The sequence below is a fragment of the Tupaia chinensis genome, unplaced genomic scaffold (genome assembly GCF_000334495.1).
Source record: "Tupaia chinensis unplaced genomic scaffold, TupChi_1.0 Scaffold000182_1, whole genome shotgun sequence".
NCBI lineage: Eukaryota > Metazoa > Chordata > Mammalia > Scandentia > Tupaiidae > Tupaia > Tupaia belangeri.
The window spans coordinates 302,389-319,813 of record NW_006159657.1 but is presented as its reverse complement, the minus strand read 5'-3'; the positions used below and the strand labels follow the sequence as shown (position 1 = coordinate 319,813).

Here is a 17,425-nt window from a genome sequence, read left to right as displayed (position 1 = left end):
CAATTGTCCATTCCCAAGTCTGCTGCCCCCCACCCCCCACCCAAGCTCTGAGCTCACCGAAGTCAGAGAATTCACTCATATCAACAGCCCCAATACCTGCAAAGGCCTGGCACAGAACTAATTAGAACCAGGATCCCACTCCATCCTTAATTAAATGGCTCTGTCTTAGTGCTTCTGTAACACTTTCTTCCTCTTGTAAAGGAGAGATCAGAAGCAAACATGACAAAATGTTAACATCTGTTAACTACAGAGGGTAGATACATGTGTGTCATATTATTTCTTGCACTTTTCTGAAGGTTTGAAATATTTCAGAATGGAAATGTTCTTGACCTTAAAAACAGAGTATAGCAGGCTATCTCAGGGCAGCACGAGTCCACAGCAGTACAACTCCTGCCAAAAGAGGCATTTCTAGATCAAAGTACATGCCTTTGAATGCATGTATGGAATTCAACCCATTCAAGTGTTCCTGGGGAGTGGTATTTCTGGAGTACCTGCAACACACACCTTGATGACGTTATTCCTGTTTTCGTTGTGACCACAATCCCAGGAGTTATGTGATTGCTCCTTCTTTTTAGAAGAGGAAACTGAGGCTCCTTACCCAGTCACACAGTGAATACATTTCGGACCTGGGATTGAAACTGAATTTGATACTAATTGAAACTTAGTAACAAAAGCGGAGGCTAGACTGTGGCACATGGTAAAATCCAATGCTCTGCAAGGCTGACCCACAGGAGAAGGTTCCAGAACAGTTTATGGGTTGTGTCCTTCACCTATGGGATCTGATGCTATCTCCAGGTAGACAATGTAATCATTGAATTAAATTATAGGATTCTCAGCTCACATCCACAAGAATTAGGGAATGGAGTTGCGGTAGGCGGGAGGGGGAACCCATACATTTGGTCACAGGGGTGTTCCATGTTGAGTACAGTGAGTTGCAGTTTATTTTTTCCTATACTGCGGTGGGGTGGAGGGAGGTTCTGTGATTTATATAGACCTGGGCAAGTTTTCCCTTTAGATACATTTGGAGTTTTGGGGACTGGCAGGGGGCATGGTGGCTAAGGCACTGGACTCTCACATGGCCAACAGAGGTTCTAATACTGACCTGGTAGCTTTCTTTCTCACTTTCACTTTCTCTCTCTGGTGAGCACAAGTTCCCTGTAGTTAATTTAAATAATAATAATGAAAAATAATGACTAGCAGTTGGCATAATGGCTATGTTGCTGGACTCCCATGGAGTTGACTGCAGGTCAAGTCCCGGACCTGGTGGCTTAAACTCACACCAGGTGCATGTGCATGCATGCCCAAGATCCTGAGAGGGGATTGCGGCGTGGCCATCCCCCCTGGGGGGTGATTTCTCGCTTTCTGTCTCTCTGTTTCTCTCTGTCTTTCTGGCGAATGCACACATCCTATAGCAAAAACCTCTCCAATAATAGTAATAATAAATAAGCAAATAATTATTTTTAAAATATTTTTAAAAAAGTTAGAGTTCCTTTTGCTTTCACTGAGGAAAGTGACTTGACTTCATAAAGAAAAGAATATTACCAAAATTGGGACGAGTAGGTGGCATAATGGTTACATTGCTGGACTCCCACATAGTAGACTATGGTTTGTGTCCTAAACCTGGCAGCTTGAAACATGCCAGGCACATCCAGCATGTGTATGCATGTCCAAGATCCCAGGAGGAGAATGGAGCAGAAGGGATTGAGCATGGCCATCCCCAGGAAGTGATTTCTCTCTTTCTGTCTCTCTGTCTTTCTCTCTCTCTCTCTGTTTCTCTGACAAGTGCGCATGCCCTATAGCAAAATCTATAAAAGAAGAAGAAGAAAAGAATATTTCCAAAATTACTTCAAACCAGCTTTGTCTTTGTCTTTTCCAGGTTACTTCTAGGCCGACAAGAGGTTGAACTGTTAGAGAAAGAGCCCATGACACAGGGGAATCAATGTGCGTCAGAAGAAAACCTCCTTGCAGTTTGAATGGCGGTGTCGAAGGAGTAGCTGGTGGCCTCTCGCGATGTTTCTGACTGGCCCTTGTCCTGCCTTGCTCGTGTGAGCTGCAGCAGAATTCCAAATGGCCGGGGTAAGGCTGTGAAGGACGCCGGAAAGGCCCAGACAAAGGCGGTTTTCTGCTCGCAGAGAGCCGGCTTGCCGTTCCTGGTGGGCTGTATTCACCGACACCTGAAATCTAGGACAACCAGCCTAGACGTGGGGGCGGCTGCTGCTGTGTACAGCGCTGCGATCCTGGGGTGCCTCACCGCAGAGGTACTCGAACTTAATGTTACTCCTCGCCACTTGCAACTTGCTATTCGTGGGGATGAGGAACTGGTCTCCCTCATCAAGGCTCCAACTGCTGGTGGTGGGTTATTCCACACATCCACAAATCTCTGGTTGGGAAGAAAGGACCACAGAAGACTGTCTAAAGGATGTCTGGATTCCTTACTATCTCAGGACTCTAAGTGCTCTACCAGCTGTCCAGTGTTGGCGATTCCAGGGGACTGTGTCTCTGTGGAAAACACAACTTTGCCTTTTTGTAATTCTATTTGAGCAGGTTGGAAGTTTAATTAGCTTTCCAACCAACCAAATTTCTGCATTCGAGTCTTAACCGTACTTAAGTGTTACTGTGGCTTCAAAGAAGCTATTGATTTCAAAGTAGTGGGTTTTGATTAAGTTGACTGTTTTTAAAAAACTGTTTGGAATTTAATTGTGATGCAGAAGTTATAGTAACAAACGTTTGGTTTTGTACAGACATTATATCCACTCTGGTGGATAAGCTCAATAAAGGTCATATCCCAAACTGGAAAAAAAAAAACAAACAACCTCCTTCAAAGTGAGCTGAGTGACTGGGACAAAAGCGTTGGAGACTTTTTTAGCTATGTTGAACCGTTGTCTTTATTGCACCCTCACCTCTCACCCATTCAAATACCTACGTGTCTCTCTTGTACTCCACAACCATGAGGAGCCTGAGAGGACCAAAGGTCTCGCTTCCGACTCACAGATACTATGCACTGGAGTACTTACCGTCTGTAGGAAAATGCCCCGAGCATCATGCCCCAACTAGTAATGACAGCAGCCGAAGTTTAGGGAGGGTTTGCTTTGTGCTGGGGAGAGCGCTAACGCAACCACGATAATCAGGCACAAAGTAAGGTCGTTTGCACCAGATTGGTTATGGCATAAGAGGCAAGAAGGAGCGGCATCCCAAATATGTTAATATTTTGTGGAGTTATAAAAGAACTCGTTGAGCCAATAGATGGCATGGTGGTTAAGACACTGGATCCCACATGACCAATTCCATGGTTTGGATCCCTGACCAAGAGGCTTGGAAAAAAACACTCAGTGCATGTGCCCAAAATCCTGAGAGGAGGATGAAGGAGAAAGGATTGCACATGGCTATCCCTCCAGAGGTGATTTCTCACTCTTCCTCTCTATCTCTCTCCAGTGAGCACATGTGCCCTATGCCAAACATTTAAAAACTTTTTTTAATTAAAAAAATAATAAAATTGTAAAAAGAATTTGCTAAAGGGATGTCTTGGCAGAAGAAGAAAAGAAGGGGAAGTCAAAGATGACCTCTAGGTTCGAGACATATGCAACTTCATGGGCAGCATCTTTTGCAGGTACAAGGATGACATGTGGACATATGGAACAGACAAAATGAGGAATTCAAATTCCTGTGTGGCCATGTTAAGTCGGAGTTGCTGATTACATTGGCATGGAGTAAACAGTTGTATTTGTAAGTTTCATGTTGTAGGTAAAATTTGGGAGCCATGGGTACCTAGACGACATGTAAGACAAGACCTGGATGAGGCATGAAGGACAATGCCGGATGAGTGGGTACCGGGTCCCGTGTGAGGCAACAGTCAGAGCAGGTCCAGGAGGAGGAGCCAGCAAAGAGAGATGGCCAACGCGGAAGGCAGAAACCAAGTGCAGTGTCTTGGAAGCCTAGAGAAAAGACTGCTTCCAGGAGGAACGATGAACAACAGCCTCAAATGCTGCCGCTGTCCTGGGAGGATCAGGACAGAAGATCAGCCCTGCCTCCAGCAAGGTGGAGGTTCACTTCGGGAAAAGCCAAAGCCTTACTGGGGTGGGTGGAAAAGATGAGGAGGTAGATACAGCAGATAAGCATTTCTTTTGAGATGGGAACTATCATGTTCACTGGAAATGGATGTGGAATTGAGAGAAATTGGGGTGGGGCTAGGATCTAGTATGTCCTTGTAGATGGGCTGTGTTAAGGCATGATGCCAACAAAAATAGACTGGAGAGGAAGACAGACCAATGCTGTAGGAGAAAGGGTAACTGCAGAAACAAACACCTGGCAATGATAAGAAAGGAGTTAAGCAGAGGGGCTGACCTTAGAGAGGAGTACAGGCACATCACTCATTGTGATAGAAGGCAGAGAAGATGGGGGCAGATCACTGGTTGGTAGAAGAGGAGGTAGCTCTTATCTAAGATCATCTTCTCTATGAAATATGCAGTAATGCCATCTGCTGGTGGGGTGGAGGAGGGCTATGAACAGTATCGGAAGTTGAAGAAGTGAAGATGTGACAATTCAAGAGAAAGTAGTGAGAGACATGCTAAGTAGTCTTCTTTTTTATTTTTTAAGATGTTTTTGCCTTAGGGCACATGAACTCACCCGGAAAAAGAGAGAGACAGAGACAGTGAGAGGGAAAATGAGAAATCACCTCCGGGGGGGTGGGGGGGATGACCACACCATAATCCCTTCTTTTCCATTCTCCTCCTGGGATCTTGGGCATGCACACACAAGCACCCAGTGTGATTTTCAAGTCACCGGGTCAGGAACTAGGGCCCTAGAGGAGGGAAGAAGGGGTACAAGGCCTGCAAATACCCCATCAGTCGGTCGTGTGGGAGTCCAGCAACATAACCACTACACCATCTGTTGGCCCTCATACTAAATAGTCTTGAGAGCTCATGTTAGGCTTGTGAGACCCAAGTTAGTCAGACCATGGAGGAAAGTGAGAATGTGAACATGGTGATAAAGAATCAAAAAATTAGTTGAAGTTGGGGGGGGGGTGGAAAAAATGGGAAGACTAGAAGATGGTGGCCACAGACTGAAGTGTATTGATGACGGTGAAGTCTAGGGTTCACCTGTGGAAATCAGTGACTGAGGCAGGCTATAGAAAAAGATTTGAAGCTAAGAAGCTCAAAGAATTGAGTGTAAGACACATAAGGGTCTTCTGAAGCTATTGTATTTTAATGCCATTTCCCGAGTCCCACTCTACAGATTCCAATTTAATTGGTCTCGGGTGGGGCTCTGGGTGACTCAGTAGCAGGATTGAGTCTCTGATCTAAATGGACATTAAAGTCACCAAGAATAGCAGCAGGGATGACAGTGAGACAGGTAAAGTCATTAGAGAATGAGGAATGACCAGGAAGTCTACAGGTGACAGCAGCAAGAGTGCTGGGAGGTGGCAGCAGTCAGTGACAAAAGCTTTAAAGGAGCTGAGGCTTGTGAGGAGGGAGAGAATAAAAGCCTGGGAGGAGAATGGGGTGAATGCAGGTCTGTACCCCTTCTTCCCTCCTCTAGTACCCAGCAACATGGGACGTGGGGAAAAAACTGGATTTAGTTGAGAAGCTAAGCAGGAAGCTAGGGGACCAGATGTCGGTTATGGCAATAAAGCACAGTTCTCTCTGAGACAACCCCACATGGGAAGGTTCCCAGTTCAAGTCTGGACACCTCCCTAGTATGCAGGGCCCACATGTGCCCCTGATCCAGGATTTCCTAAAGGGTGTCAGTGGGCTGTGGTGTCGGGGCCCTGTCGAGGGTACTGTCTCTTTTCCTCTCTCTCTCTCTCTCAGGAAATAAATAAACATTCTTTTACAAAACAGGAAGCTGGGTTATTGAGATCAGCCTAATTTCAAGGAGAGAAGATAGGTAGGACGGACAATCAGAGAGTAGTCTAAGGATAGTGAGTGGGGGTAAAGGATAAAGACTGAGTTCTGGGGCCAGCAGGTGGCGTAGTGGTTAAGGCACTGGACTTCCACATGGCCAACCATGGTTTGAATCCCAGACCCAGCAGCTTGGAAATCACACTGGACACGTGTGTGTCTGTGAGTGCCCAGAGTCCCAGGAGGAGAATGGAGGAGAAGGCATGGCCATCCCTCCTTGGGGGAATGATTGCCTACTTTTCCTCTCTCTGTCTCTCAGTAAGTGCATGTGCCCTCTGGAAAAAAACTTAAAAAAAAATTAAAAAAAAAAAAAGACTGAGTTCTGATAGCAGGGGAGGTGACTATAGATACCAGAGACAGGGCAGGAGGGGTGGGTAGTGAGGGTTGGAGGGAGAGGATCAGGAAAACAAAAACATTTAACAGACACATGAATGAAAAGTTATCTGTTGATGATAATGTATATGGTAATATCTTTGACTTGACTGATATGCACGGCATTCATGCTGGGAAAACCATTTTGTGCTCTGTAAAGATGTACAGTGATTAGATGTAAAAAAAAAAAAATTAAATAATTAAAAAAGATACAAGACAGAGTTCCTGAGGACATAGAGGATGGATTGGAGCTGGGGTCAGATCAGGAGAGGTACAGACCAGGGGAGAAGGGTGACTTAGATGTAAGATGTACATCCTGATGTTTGGATATAGGGTGTAGATGTAGGAAAAGGTCACCACAACTAAGCTGATCAACATAAATGCTACCTCTCATAGCCGTGTGTGTGTGTGTGTGTGTGTGTGTGTGTGTGTGTGTGGTGACCTCCCCTCTCAGCCCACACCAAGTAACATGGCATTGTTCTGTATCACCACCCTGTGCCTTCAGCTTGGGTTCTGATGGTGCCTGCATGGAGACAGGAGGCAGGATGAGGCTGGCCACAAACATCACCGTCTTTAGCAAAGACTGAAAGGGTGGTTGCTTTCAGCCAGCTCTGGAAGTGTGGCAGCTGGGAGCATTTGGCAACAGCTGAAGACCTTGGGAAGCAAGTCCTGCCCTTCTTGCTGGGGACAGGTCTGGGCCACAAGATCCTCCAGCCACTAGGGGCCTTGGGGCAGGTAAAGGGACTGATCCACTGAGCTGTGGCCTTGCACTGGAGGACACCCACTGAGGCAACTCGGCAGACCGTGAGCAGCCCGGGCACCAATTGCACCCCAGGTACTGTGCTCATGAGCACATGATCCTGCTCTAGAGGGCCCCGGTCTACTGGGAACAGCCGCACGTCAGCAATTACGTTTCGGCCAGATCAGAACTACGGTAGAGGGGTATTGGGGAACTCCCCCGACCAGGGTAAAGGGAGTGGAAGACGGTCCAGGCTGAATCCTCGCGTCCCCTCAAAGTGCACACCTCAGAGCCCTAACCTCCAGTGTGACCGTCACCTCCATTACCTCCAGGAGGTAAATGAGATTTAGATGGGGTCATGGGGGTGGGTCCTCATGGTGGAGTTGGTGTCATTAAAACAAGAAGAGATGCCAGAGCTTCTCTCTCTCTCTCTCCCTCTCTCTCCTCTCTCTCCCTCTCCTCTCTCTCTCTCTCTCTCTCCCCTCTCTGCCCTGTAGGACACAGAGAGGAGGTGTCCATCCACAAGCCAGGAAGAGGGCCCTCGCCAGACCCAGCGTGCTGGCGCTCTGCTCTCAAACTTTGAGACTACCAGAGGGCTTGCACCACCAGCGGGCTATGAGAGTCCCAGTTGCTCCAAGTGTTTGCCAGTATTTGGCGTTAGGCTTTAATTCTAGTCATTCTGGTGGGAGTCTAGTGGTCCTTCTTCGCTTTTGACTGGCTAGTGCCTGTCTTTCACGTGTCAGCTCAGACGTGATGGCCCCCAGAAGCTCTTCTGTCTGTCAGTTTGGGCTGCTATGACACTACCACAGGCTGCATGGCTCAAACAGGAGCTTGTGTTCTCACAGCCGTGGTGGCCCTCTGGTAGTCTGTTTATAAGTTTCTTACAAAGTTAAACACACACACCCTATCACCCAGCAATGCCACTCCTGGGTTTACGCCCTACCAATGCATCTGCATGCAAAGTACTCACACTTAACACCTACTGCATGTGTATCGTGCCTCAATGTGCCTCAATGTAGGTTTTTAAAGAAAGAGGAGAGGATGACATAGAGAGCATATCCAGGGCAAAATGGTCATTTAAAATCTAGGGGGTAAGAAAGTCTAGTACATTCTCAAATCTATAAAGAGTTTCCCATTGCTGATGCTTACAAGTGAATATGAGTGAAGAATGCAGAGAAAGCTGGGAGCAAGCCCTGTCATCACAAACCCAAACTTTATATACATCTGCAGTTTCCTTTTTTTTTTTAAAGAATTATTTTATTTAACTTTATTTATTTATGTATTTATTTTAATTTAACCGTAGAGGGACAGAGTGAGAGGAAGAAAGAAGGAAAGTGAGAAAGCAAGTTGCTAGGTACAGGACTCGAACCATTGTCAGCCACGTGGGAGTCCAGTGCTCCTAACCACCACAACACTTGCCGGCCCCCCTCTGTAGCTTCTTACCAAGAAATTCCAACAGGCAAGTTTCTCACATCTGAGAGAGCTGCCAGCTAGGAGGAGTCCAAGGCAATCTCTGGGAGGCTTCATCCATCAACGTGCACAAGGAAACCATGACAGATTATTTAGGGTCAGTGTCACAGAGAGAAAGATGCTGGGCCTGTGACAGTGGATGGATGGGGAAGGTAGAGAGGAGGACGCTCTTGTGCGTTTATCCAGGGAAGGTGCCCACCCTGCAGCAGAGACGAAGGGAGGTCAGGCCCAGAGAGAAGATGATCCTGTGTGGAAAGGTGCAGGGAGCTCAGTGAGAAAGCCGATGGTTGTCTGTCTCGTCCCGTTACTCCAGGGCCCTTTTACGGGGCACATAAAAATCCAAGCAGCATCTCCTCGATGGCAGCTCTTTCTGCTCAGTCTGGCCCGTCTCTGCATAACTTCCAAGTGGCAGAGCTGCATTTTTAATTAACAAGCCGTGTCTCTACCCTGCTGTACGTTTATTTAACTGCTCAGCACACCAGCCAGGTGTCTTCAGGGAAGGGGGAGAATTTTAAGAGGGCAGGAAGGGGGGGTGAGGGGGAGCTGTTAAAGGGTGTCAAATGAGCAGGTGCAGGCTTGTTAGTCACCGTGAATGCATAAATCTTTTAAATTAATTTCACTGATGGTTCATTTTTCATTAATGTTTTCCTGGCCATAAAAAAGTAACACTCTATTCCCCTGCACCCCAGGGGACAAAGACATTCCTGGAGAGAAAACTAGACTCAAATTCTACACATACATTCATTCTCAAGAAAGGACCCCAGCTCATTCCAGTGAGGGACAGGACCCCTGGGAAGGGGGGCTGCTGAAGGGTCAAAGAAGACCTGGACCAGAAGCAGAGATGCAGGTGCGAGTCTCCATCAGATCACCGGCTGGGCAGGAGCCGAGAGCAATTCATTGGCCTGTATGGTCCTTGGTCCTCCCTGCCGGGGAAAGAAACAATACATCACAAGTCTGCTGTGAATGTGAAATAAACCAAAGGCAAGCGGAAGTGCTTAGTAAATTAAGTGCTGAACTCATGCATATTACTTAAGGTTTATTTGATTTGCACAGATAATAAAAACTTACTCTGGCTACAGTTGAAGTGATCTTTTGAAAAGAAAGACAGAAAATGTCATTGGAAGAACTCAAGGTCAGCAGAGGAGTTGGAGTAATCTACATTCATTGACTCATTCTTTCTTTCTTTGATTTATTCATCCAGTAGTTACGAACTCCTGCCACATGCCAGGAATTTTAGGTAAAAAGAATGAGACGAATCAAATTTCTGCCCACGCTGAATGTATAGTCAGGTGAAGATTTTAGAGAGTAAATGGGTCATTATAAGCTTTCTTAGGGTGATAGTGGGGTGAGCATTGATGGGTAATGAGAGCACAGAGAGAGGCAATGTATCAGTCAGCTACTGCTGTGCAACAAATGATCCCACAATGCAGAGGCACACAGTCACAAGTGCTTATGATCATACTCAGCTGAGGCTGGTCTGCTTCAAGCTGCGGGCTGCAAGGTTTTCAGGAGCTGAGGTGGCTCTGACACACATGTCTTTTTTTTTTTTTTTTTGAGAGGTTTTTTGCTATAGGGCACGTGTGCTCCCCAGAGAGACAGAGCGCGAGACAGAGAGGCAGAAAGAGAGAAATCACCCCCCAGGGGGGATGGTCATGCCGCAATCACTTCTCCTCATTCGCCTCTTGGGATCTTGGGCACGCATACACACGCGCCTGGCGTGAGTTTTAAGCCGCCGGGTCTGGGACACGAACTGCGGTCGACTACATGGGAATCCAGCGACATAGCCATTATGCTAACTGCTGGTTCCTGACACACATGTCTTTCATTCCTTCAGGCCCAGCAGCTATCCAGAACATGTTTTCATGGTCCTGGTGGAAGTGCAAGAGAGTAAGCCCATTTCAAGCCTTCACATGAATCAAGTCAGTGAACACCCCATTAGTCAATGCAAGACTCATAGCCAAATTCAGCACCAGTAGTGTGGGGAAATATATTCCACCCACAGTGGAAGAGAGAAGAAAGTAAATCCTTGATGATGAATAATTCCAATCATCACAGTTATCAAACTCAGAGGTGGGAGGTCAGGGTTTTCCTAGGGGCTTGCTATTCAGAGTATAGAGCAGAGACCTGCAGCTTCTGTAGAGTCTTGGGCCCCGTTGCAGACCTGCTGGGTCAGCATCAATTGGATCATCAGGAAAGTCATGATGCATTTTTGCATAGAAAAATATGTCATGACTTTCTCAGTGACCTAATTCGTGTTTGTAAGATTCCTCCATTGATTCATAGGCACATTTAGAGTCTGAGAAACACTGTTCCAGGACCAGCAGATGGCATAATAGTTATGTTGTTGTACTCCCATGTAGTCGACTGTGGTTTGACTCCCAGACCCGGCAGCTTAAAACACACTGGGTACATGTGCATACATGCCCAAAATCCCGAGAAGAGAATGGAGGAGAAAGGATTGTGACAAAGCCATCCTTCCTAGAAGGTGATTTCTCGCTTTCTGTCTCTCTTTCTCTCTCTGTCTCTCTGGCAAGTGTATGTGCCCTACAGCTAAGATCTTAACAGAAAAAGAGAGAGAAAAAAAAAAAAATACTGTTCCAGAGGAGATCACACCTGAGGAGGGTCTTGAAGCCTAAGTAAAAGAGGCAGACAAAGAAAGGTGACCAGGGCGTTCAAGGGGAAGACAGCAAGTGTGAAGCCTTAGAGACACATACGGGAAGTTGCAAGACCATAGGAGTTGCTGGGCAGGGAGAGGCTGGAGGTGATGGTGGAGAAGTAGGCACTACTTTAGTTATCGTTGGGACCTCTGGCCATGCTTGCTGGTTGCACTGCTTTTTCATTTTAGCCCTCTACCCACTATGCACCATAAATGCCACTCTACTCTTCCTACCGCATTGCCCCCACCTCTTGCAGCATCATCTCTGTCACCCTCTCCTGATACATCAACCTTTCATAATATTTCTCAAACCAGGTCTTTCTCCACATAGGGCCCACCTGCATCAGTATCATGAGTGTTTCCTACAATTTCAGAACCCAAGGTCACACCCAGCATTACCGAGGCCAACTCTCCTGGGTAGGGCTCTGGAGCCTGCACGTTCAACAGGCTCTGGGATAGAGGGGGGGGTGGTGGTCGTCATGAGTGGAATTTTTTTTTTTGGAGAGGTTTTTGCTATAGGGTGCGTGCGCTCGCCAGACAGACAGAGAGAGACAGAGAGAGATAGAAAGCGAGAAATCACCCCCCAGAGGGGATGGCCACGCCGCAATCCCTTCTCCTCCATTCTCCTCATGGGATCTTGGGCACACATGCACACGCGCCCGGCGTGAGTTTAAGCCACTGGGTCTGGGACTCGAACTGCAGTCGACTACATGGGAGTCCAGCGACATAGCCATTATGCTAACTGCTGGTCCCCAATGAGTGGAATTTTTGATGCAGTGTATTTCTGGTGGTGCCAGCTTGATTCTCCCATCTCTTCTTTCCCTTCTTAGCTCCTGGCCTTGAGGGGCCTAGTGATCCTTTCTGGATCCTCCACAGTTGCTGACCAGGTTGGGGTATTTTCATGAACTACACTCCTGTGTTCCAAGTAGACTCTTTGTTCTGGGTTCTTGGTCACCTCATTCATGGAGCTTTTCAAGTCTTGTGGCTTGCACAAGCCCCTCCTTTTCTGATGCGTCACTGGATTAAATTCCAAGCCAACCCCTACCATCTCCTGGCATGACTACCTACATCTTCAGGGAAATCCTGAAAATCCCACATGAAAGTTGGGAGGGTTAATTGTGTGTCGACTTGACAGAGCCTCTGGATGCCCAGCTATTTGGTCAAATACTATTCTGGATGTGTGTGTCAGGGTGTTTTGTATAGGACTAACATAAGCAAGTAGACTGAGTACAGCAGATCACTCTCCCTACTGTGGATGGGGCTCATGCAATCGGCTGAAGTCCGGAACAGAACAAAAAGACTGACTTTCCCATGACTAAAGGGAACTTCTCCTGCCTGGCTGCTAGACTGGGGACATTGGCCTTTTCTGACCTTCAGACTCAAATTAAAACATGAGCTATTCCTAAGGCTCGTGCCTGCTGGCTCTCCAACCGAACGCTGGCTCTCCACTGTCTCTCCATCTTGTCCACTTTCACCCTGCAGATCACGGACCTCAGTCTCCATAATCCTATGAGCCAGTTCCTTACACACCTGCTTCTCAACTTACACTGGAGTGTCAGCCTGATAAACCCATCACAAGTGGAAATATCAAAATGCACATAATGGTACATGACTCAACTAACAATGCTTTGATTTGTGCTCTTGCAATTTTACAATGGTGCAAAAATTATATACATTCAGTAGAAATGGCAACCCCATTATAAGTCATAAGGTGTTCCTCAACTTATGATGGGGTTACATCTTGAAAAAATAGCAGTAAAGTAAAAAAAAAAAAACTGTAAATGAAACCATTGTAAGTCAAGGACCATCTCTTTTCTCTACATATCTGATGAACACTAATACGAAGGTATTTCATACCACTGATCACAAAATAACTGGAGAATAAATTAATCAATAATCCCGAGATGTATTTTCTAACACCGAAACAATTGCCATTTGACCATTTTCTTTTTTAATTATATGCAATATCTTCAAAGAGCTCATGGAAAATACATATTAAGAAAAAAAGCTGTGTATGGATTTCAAAATTTGTCTGCACTAAAATAAACTCATATTTCAATTCCATTTCCCATGAACTTTCTGAGGTCTCCTCACCCATTCATCCAATGGTCTTTAGTTCCCTTTCCTAACTTTTAGAGATGTTACCAAAATTACAATGCTCGAGATCCTTAATAAATAAATAAAAACTTAATTAGATAGTTATGTCTTCCTCCGGTCATGGTGCTGGCAAGATGTGGGTTGTCAGGATCTTTGAGATAAAAGACATCTGTCTTTGCAGAACTCCCTTTAGACCTACTGTCCTTCAAAGCAGGAAGTAGGCAATCTCTGAAGCGATGTTCTCTACTCAAAGACTTGTTCTTTCCACTCCTAAGCATGCCCAAATTTGGCCCTTTTCTGAAGACCCTAGCCATGTATTCTATTGTATGTACACACATAAGCAAGCAAACACACACACATACACACACACACACACACACACACACACACAACCTCGGGAGAACTAGCTCAATTAGCTAAATGCAGCACAGTATGGGGGAAGCCCAGAAACAGCCCTCTCCATCAAAGTGACCTCCTTACCAACATCATTTTCCCTAGGAGAGATTGAAATGAGAGAGAACAAGTCCAGAGTCGTCCATCATAAAGTATAAGATTATGTCATGGCAGGGCTGGCAGGTGGCATGGTAGTTATAGAGCTGGACTCACTTAGAGTTGACCACAGTTCAATTCCTGGACCTGCTGGCTTCTTTTTTCACTCTCTGTGGAAGGCCACATATTAGATCTTGCACATAAACAACTGTTCGTCCATTTTGTCCCCGCACCCTCACAGGGCTGTCTGCTTCTATAAACCTGCTTGCTCTTCCCATGAGAAAATAGCTCCTGCTAGCCATACAGAAAACCATATCCGGGACAACATCTTGTACCTGCTATGTCTTTGCTAACTAGCCCGAGACCCTTTTGTTTAGCAATGGAACTCTTGCGTGGAAATGCCACTCCCCTCAGAAATAATTAACCTGCTTGATTCAGCATCTGTAACTGCTTGCATAGAAACCCCTGGTAACTGACCCCTATAAAAAGACTACTCCAACTTTGGACGGGTCTACAGTTCTGACTCTCGGCCCCCGAACCTCAGGCTGTAGCCGCTGGCCAGCTGAAAAAGACTCCCTTTAACCTTACTCCAGCTTGGGAGGCCGTTCCTTCGGTGCCATTCTACATTTCTCTCTCTTTCTCTCTGTCTCCCTCTGGTCAAACTTTAAAAAATAATAATAAACAATTCTTAAAAATAATAAAAAGATTATGTTGTGTGTGGCGGTCAAGATACTGGACTCCCACATGGCCAACCGCAGTTCAAGCTCCTGACCCAGCCACTTGAAAATCATGCGAGGTGCGTGTGTGTGTGAGTACCCAAAATCCTGAGAGGAGAGTGGAAGAGAAGGAATTGTGCCATGGCCTTCTCCTTGGGGGGTGATGTCTCACTTTCCCTCTGTCTGTCTCTCTCTCCGTGAGGGCACATATCCTACAGCAAAAACCTAAAAAAAAATCTTGTTGCATTTCACAACTTCAGGGAAAAGTTTAAGCAGCAGGTGACTTGAGAGGATTGGAAGAGGCACTTCTGCAGATTAAATGGAATAAAAAAAAATTTCTTGATCTAAATGATAATTATGTAAGAGTTTGACCAGTCTTCCATTTATAATCACCTATTATTGATGTACAAAAACTTGGCTAATTCCAGAACTGCCAGGGAAGAAGAAAATGTGTTGTTATCTATCAGAAATGTTGAATTCTAAAATACACAAAAGAAATGCAGTTTGTTTTCACTTTCACGTGCGTGCGCTGAAAATAAACAACAAAGTACTGCCAAGGAAGAGCCCGTTCAGACCCGCTCGCTCCGTAATAACCTAGTTACATGTCACTGATCTGTCCCACTTCACCACCTCGGAGTACAAAATGAGGTCACAGTCCTTTTTAATATTCAAATTCAGTTACTCTGGGAGCATAAATTGGTTCAACCTTTTTGGAGGGCGATTTGATAGTATCTTTCCAAATTTATTTGAAATATGCTTACCTTTTAAATCAAAAAGTCTGCTTCTAAGAATCTGTCATTATTGCACAAATACATAAATATCCAAATGTAAAAGATGTTTTGTGCAGCATGGAAAAGCTGAGAAAGGAATGGGACAAGCTGGCTGCCGATGAACAAGGCCCTGGTTAAGAAGAAGGAGGCGGGTTCAAGCCCAGCTGCAGTAGCACACCCTGCTAAGATGCTGTGCTCAGCCCCTGCGACCACATGGGAGCTCCGGGTTCAACACTCAGCATAACCAGAAGTCTAGACACAGTGACGTGCCCCTGTCACCCCAGTCACTCAGGGAGGCTGAGGCAGGAGGATCGAGACACAGCCAGACCCTGTCTAAAAATAAAAAATAAGGAAGTAAAAAGAATGCAGTGGGTATAGCTATATTTGCTTCAGAAGTCCTCCGAGGCCATCGTGTAGTATTAAGAGAAGTCACCAAACCACATAGACAGCACAAGGACATTTATGTTTAAAAATATGCCACCTATTTATAACTGCAGCCACGGACATGTCCGCATCTCCACTGACATACATCTCTATCAGGATATCTGGGTCTGTTGGTCTAGGTCTTTACTTATTTATTTATTTAAAGAATTCTTTTATTTCACTTTATTTATGTATTTACATTTTTTTTTTCTTTTTAATTTGACCAGAGAGGGACAGAGTGCGAGATGGAAAGAGAGAAAGCAAGCTGCCCGTTCCAGAGCTCAAACCACAGTCAGTCATGTAGGAGTCCAGTGCCCTTAACTACCACCCACTTGCTGGCCCCTATTTATTTATTTTTGAGATTTTTGTCATAGGGTATGTGTGCTTGCAGAAGAGACAGGGAGAGACAGAGACAGAAAGCGAGAAATCACACCTCCCCAAGGGAGATGGCCGCAGCAATCCCTTCTCCTCCATTCTCCTCTCAGGCTTTTGGGCACACAGCCCGGTATGAGATTCAAGCAGCCAGGTCTGGGACTTGAACTATGGTCGACCATATAGGAATCCAGCACCTTAATCACCATACCACCCGCTGGCCCCTGGTCTATGTCTTTATTTTATTTTATGTCTTTTTTTTTTTTCTGAAGAGGTTTCTGCCATAGGGCGTGTGCGCTCGCCAGAAAGACAGAGAGAGACGGAGAGACAGAAAGCAAGAAATCACCTCCCAGGGGGGACGGCCATGCCACAATCCCTTCTCCTCCATTCTCCTCTCGGGATCTTGAGCATGCATGCACACACATGCGCCCGGCGTGAGTTTAAACCACTGGATCCGGAACTTGAACCACGGTCAACTACATGGGTGGGAGCCCAGCGCCAGAGCCATTACACCAACTGCTGGTCTCTGGTCTATGTCTTTAAATGCACACGTGCACACACGGACGCCTACATCCACATCTAATCTGCATCTATGGCTATAGCTCTATATCTGCATCTGCCGGCGTCTATATCTATCTGTATCCATGTCTATATCTGTATTTATATAATAGTCCGAGAAAGGAAATGACATCAAGGGACAAGTGAGAGAAACTTCACGTTGGCTCCAAGTTTTCTTGTGTTACTTCATTTTCTCACATATTTGTATATCGCTGATGTTCTTTTCTAAGATCGAATGACCCCAAGCCCCACCATGCCTCCTGCCCAAGGCTGCCCTGCCAGGGTCACTTCCAGGAAAGTGTGCTGAGTCACAGTGGACTCTTCTGGCTCATGTCACAGGGGAGAGAAACAGGTGTGAGTGGCCTGCAGGAGAGTCTGCCCAGGCACACAGGGCCCCACACCTGGCTACCCTCAGCCCAGGGCCAGCTCTGTCCCCTGCAGGAAAGCACAGCTGGTGTACAGAGCTGCCCATGAGCAGGACAGCTCAGAGAACTCCAGAGAGTTCCTCAGGCCCCTGAGCTGTACAGAACAGCAGAGTCAGAATGGACCAGAAAGACGAGGCCACATTGAGCTACGTGAGCCAAAACCCAGAGCCCAGAGAAAGGGCATCTCAGTCGGGAAAAGCAGTGACAGGCATTGCAAGCCCACCGGGCCTTGGACTGCAGGAACCCCCTGCCAAAACCTAGACACACCCAGAGAGAGAGAGGCGAATGGGCCCCCGCAGACAAGAGTGCCTGCTCACCAGCCTGTGGACTGAGGGCTTGCCATGCAGTTTCCTTCCCAGCAAACCAGCGGTTGTAAGTTGAGGACTCAACGTACGCAGTGCCGGCACCTGACGCATGCATAATGGCAGGCAAGACTCCCCC

At 46.4% G+C, this 17,425-nt stretch overlaps 1 long non-coding RNA gene across 1 annotated transcript in view; it reads right to left on the bottom strand.

The window, feature by feature from the left end:
* Positions 1-8,393: 8,393 nt before the first annotated feature.
* Positions 8,394-17,425, bottom strand: part of LOC106734682 (uncharacterized) — a 43,809-nt gene continuing 34,777 nt past the window's right edge. The window contains exon 3 of the long non-coding RNA XR_001370221.2: positions 8,394-9,401. This is a non-coding gene — a long non-coding RNA (uncharacterized LOC106734682). The remainder of the gene's footprint in view (positions 9,402-17,425) is intronic.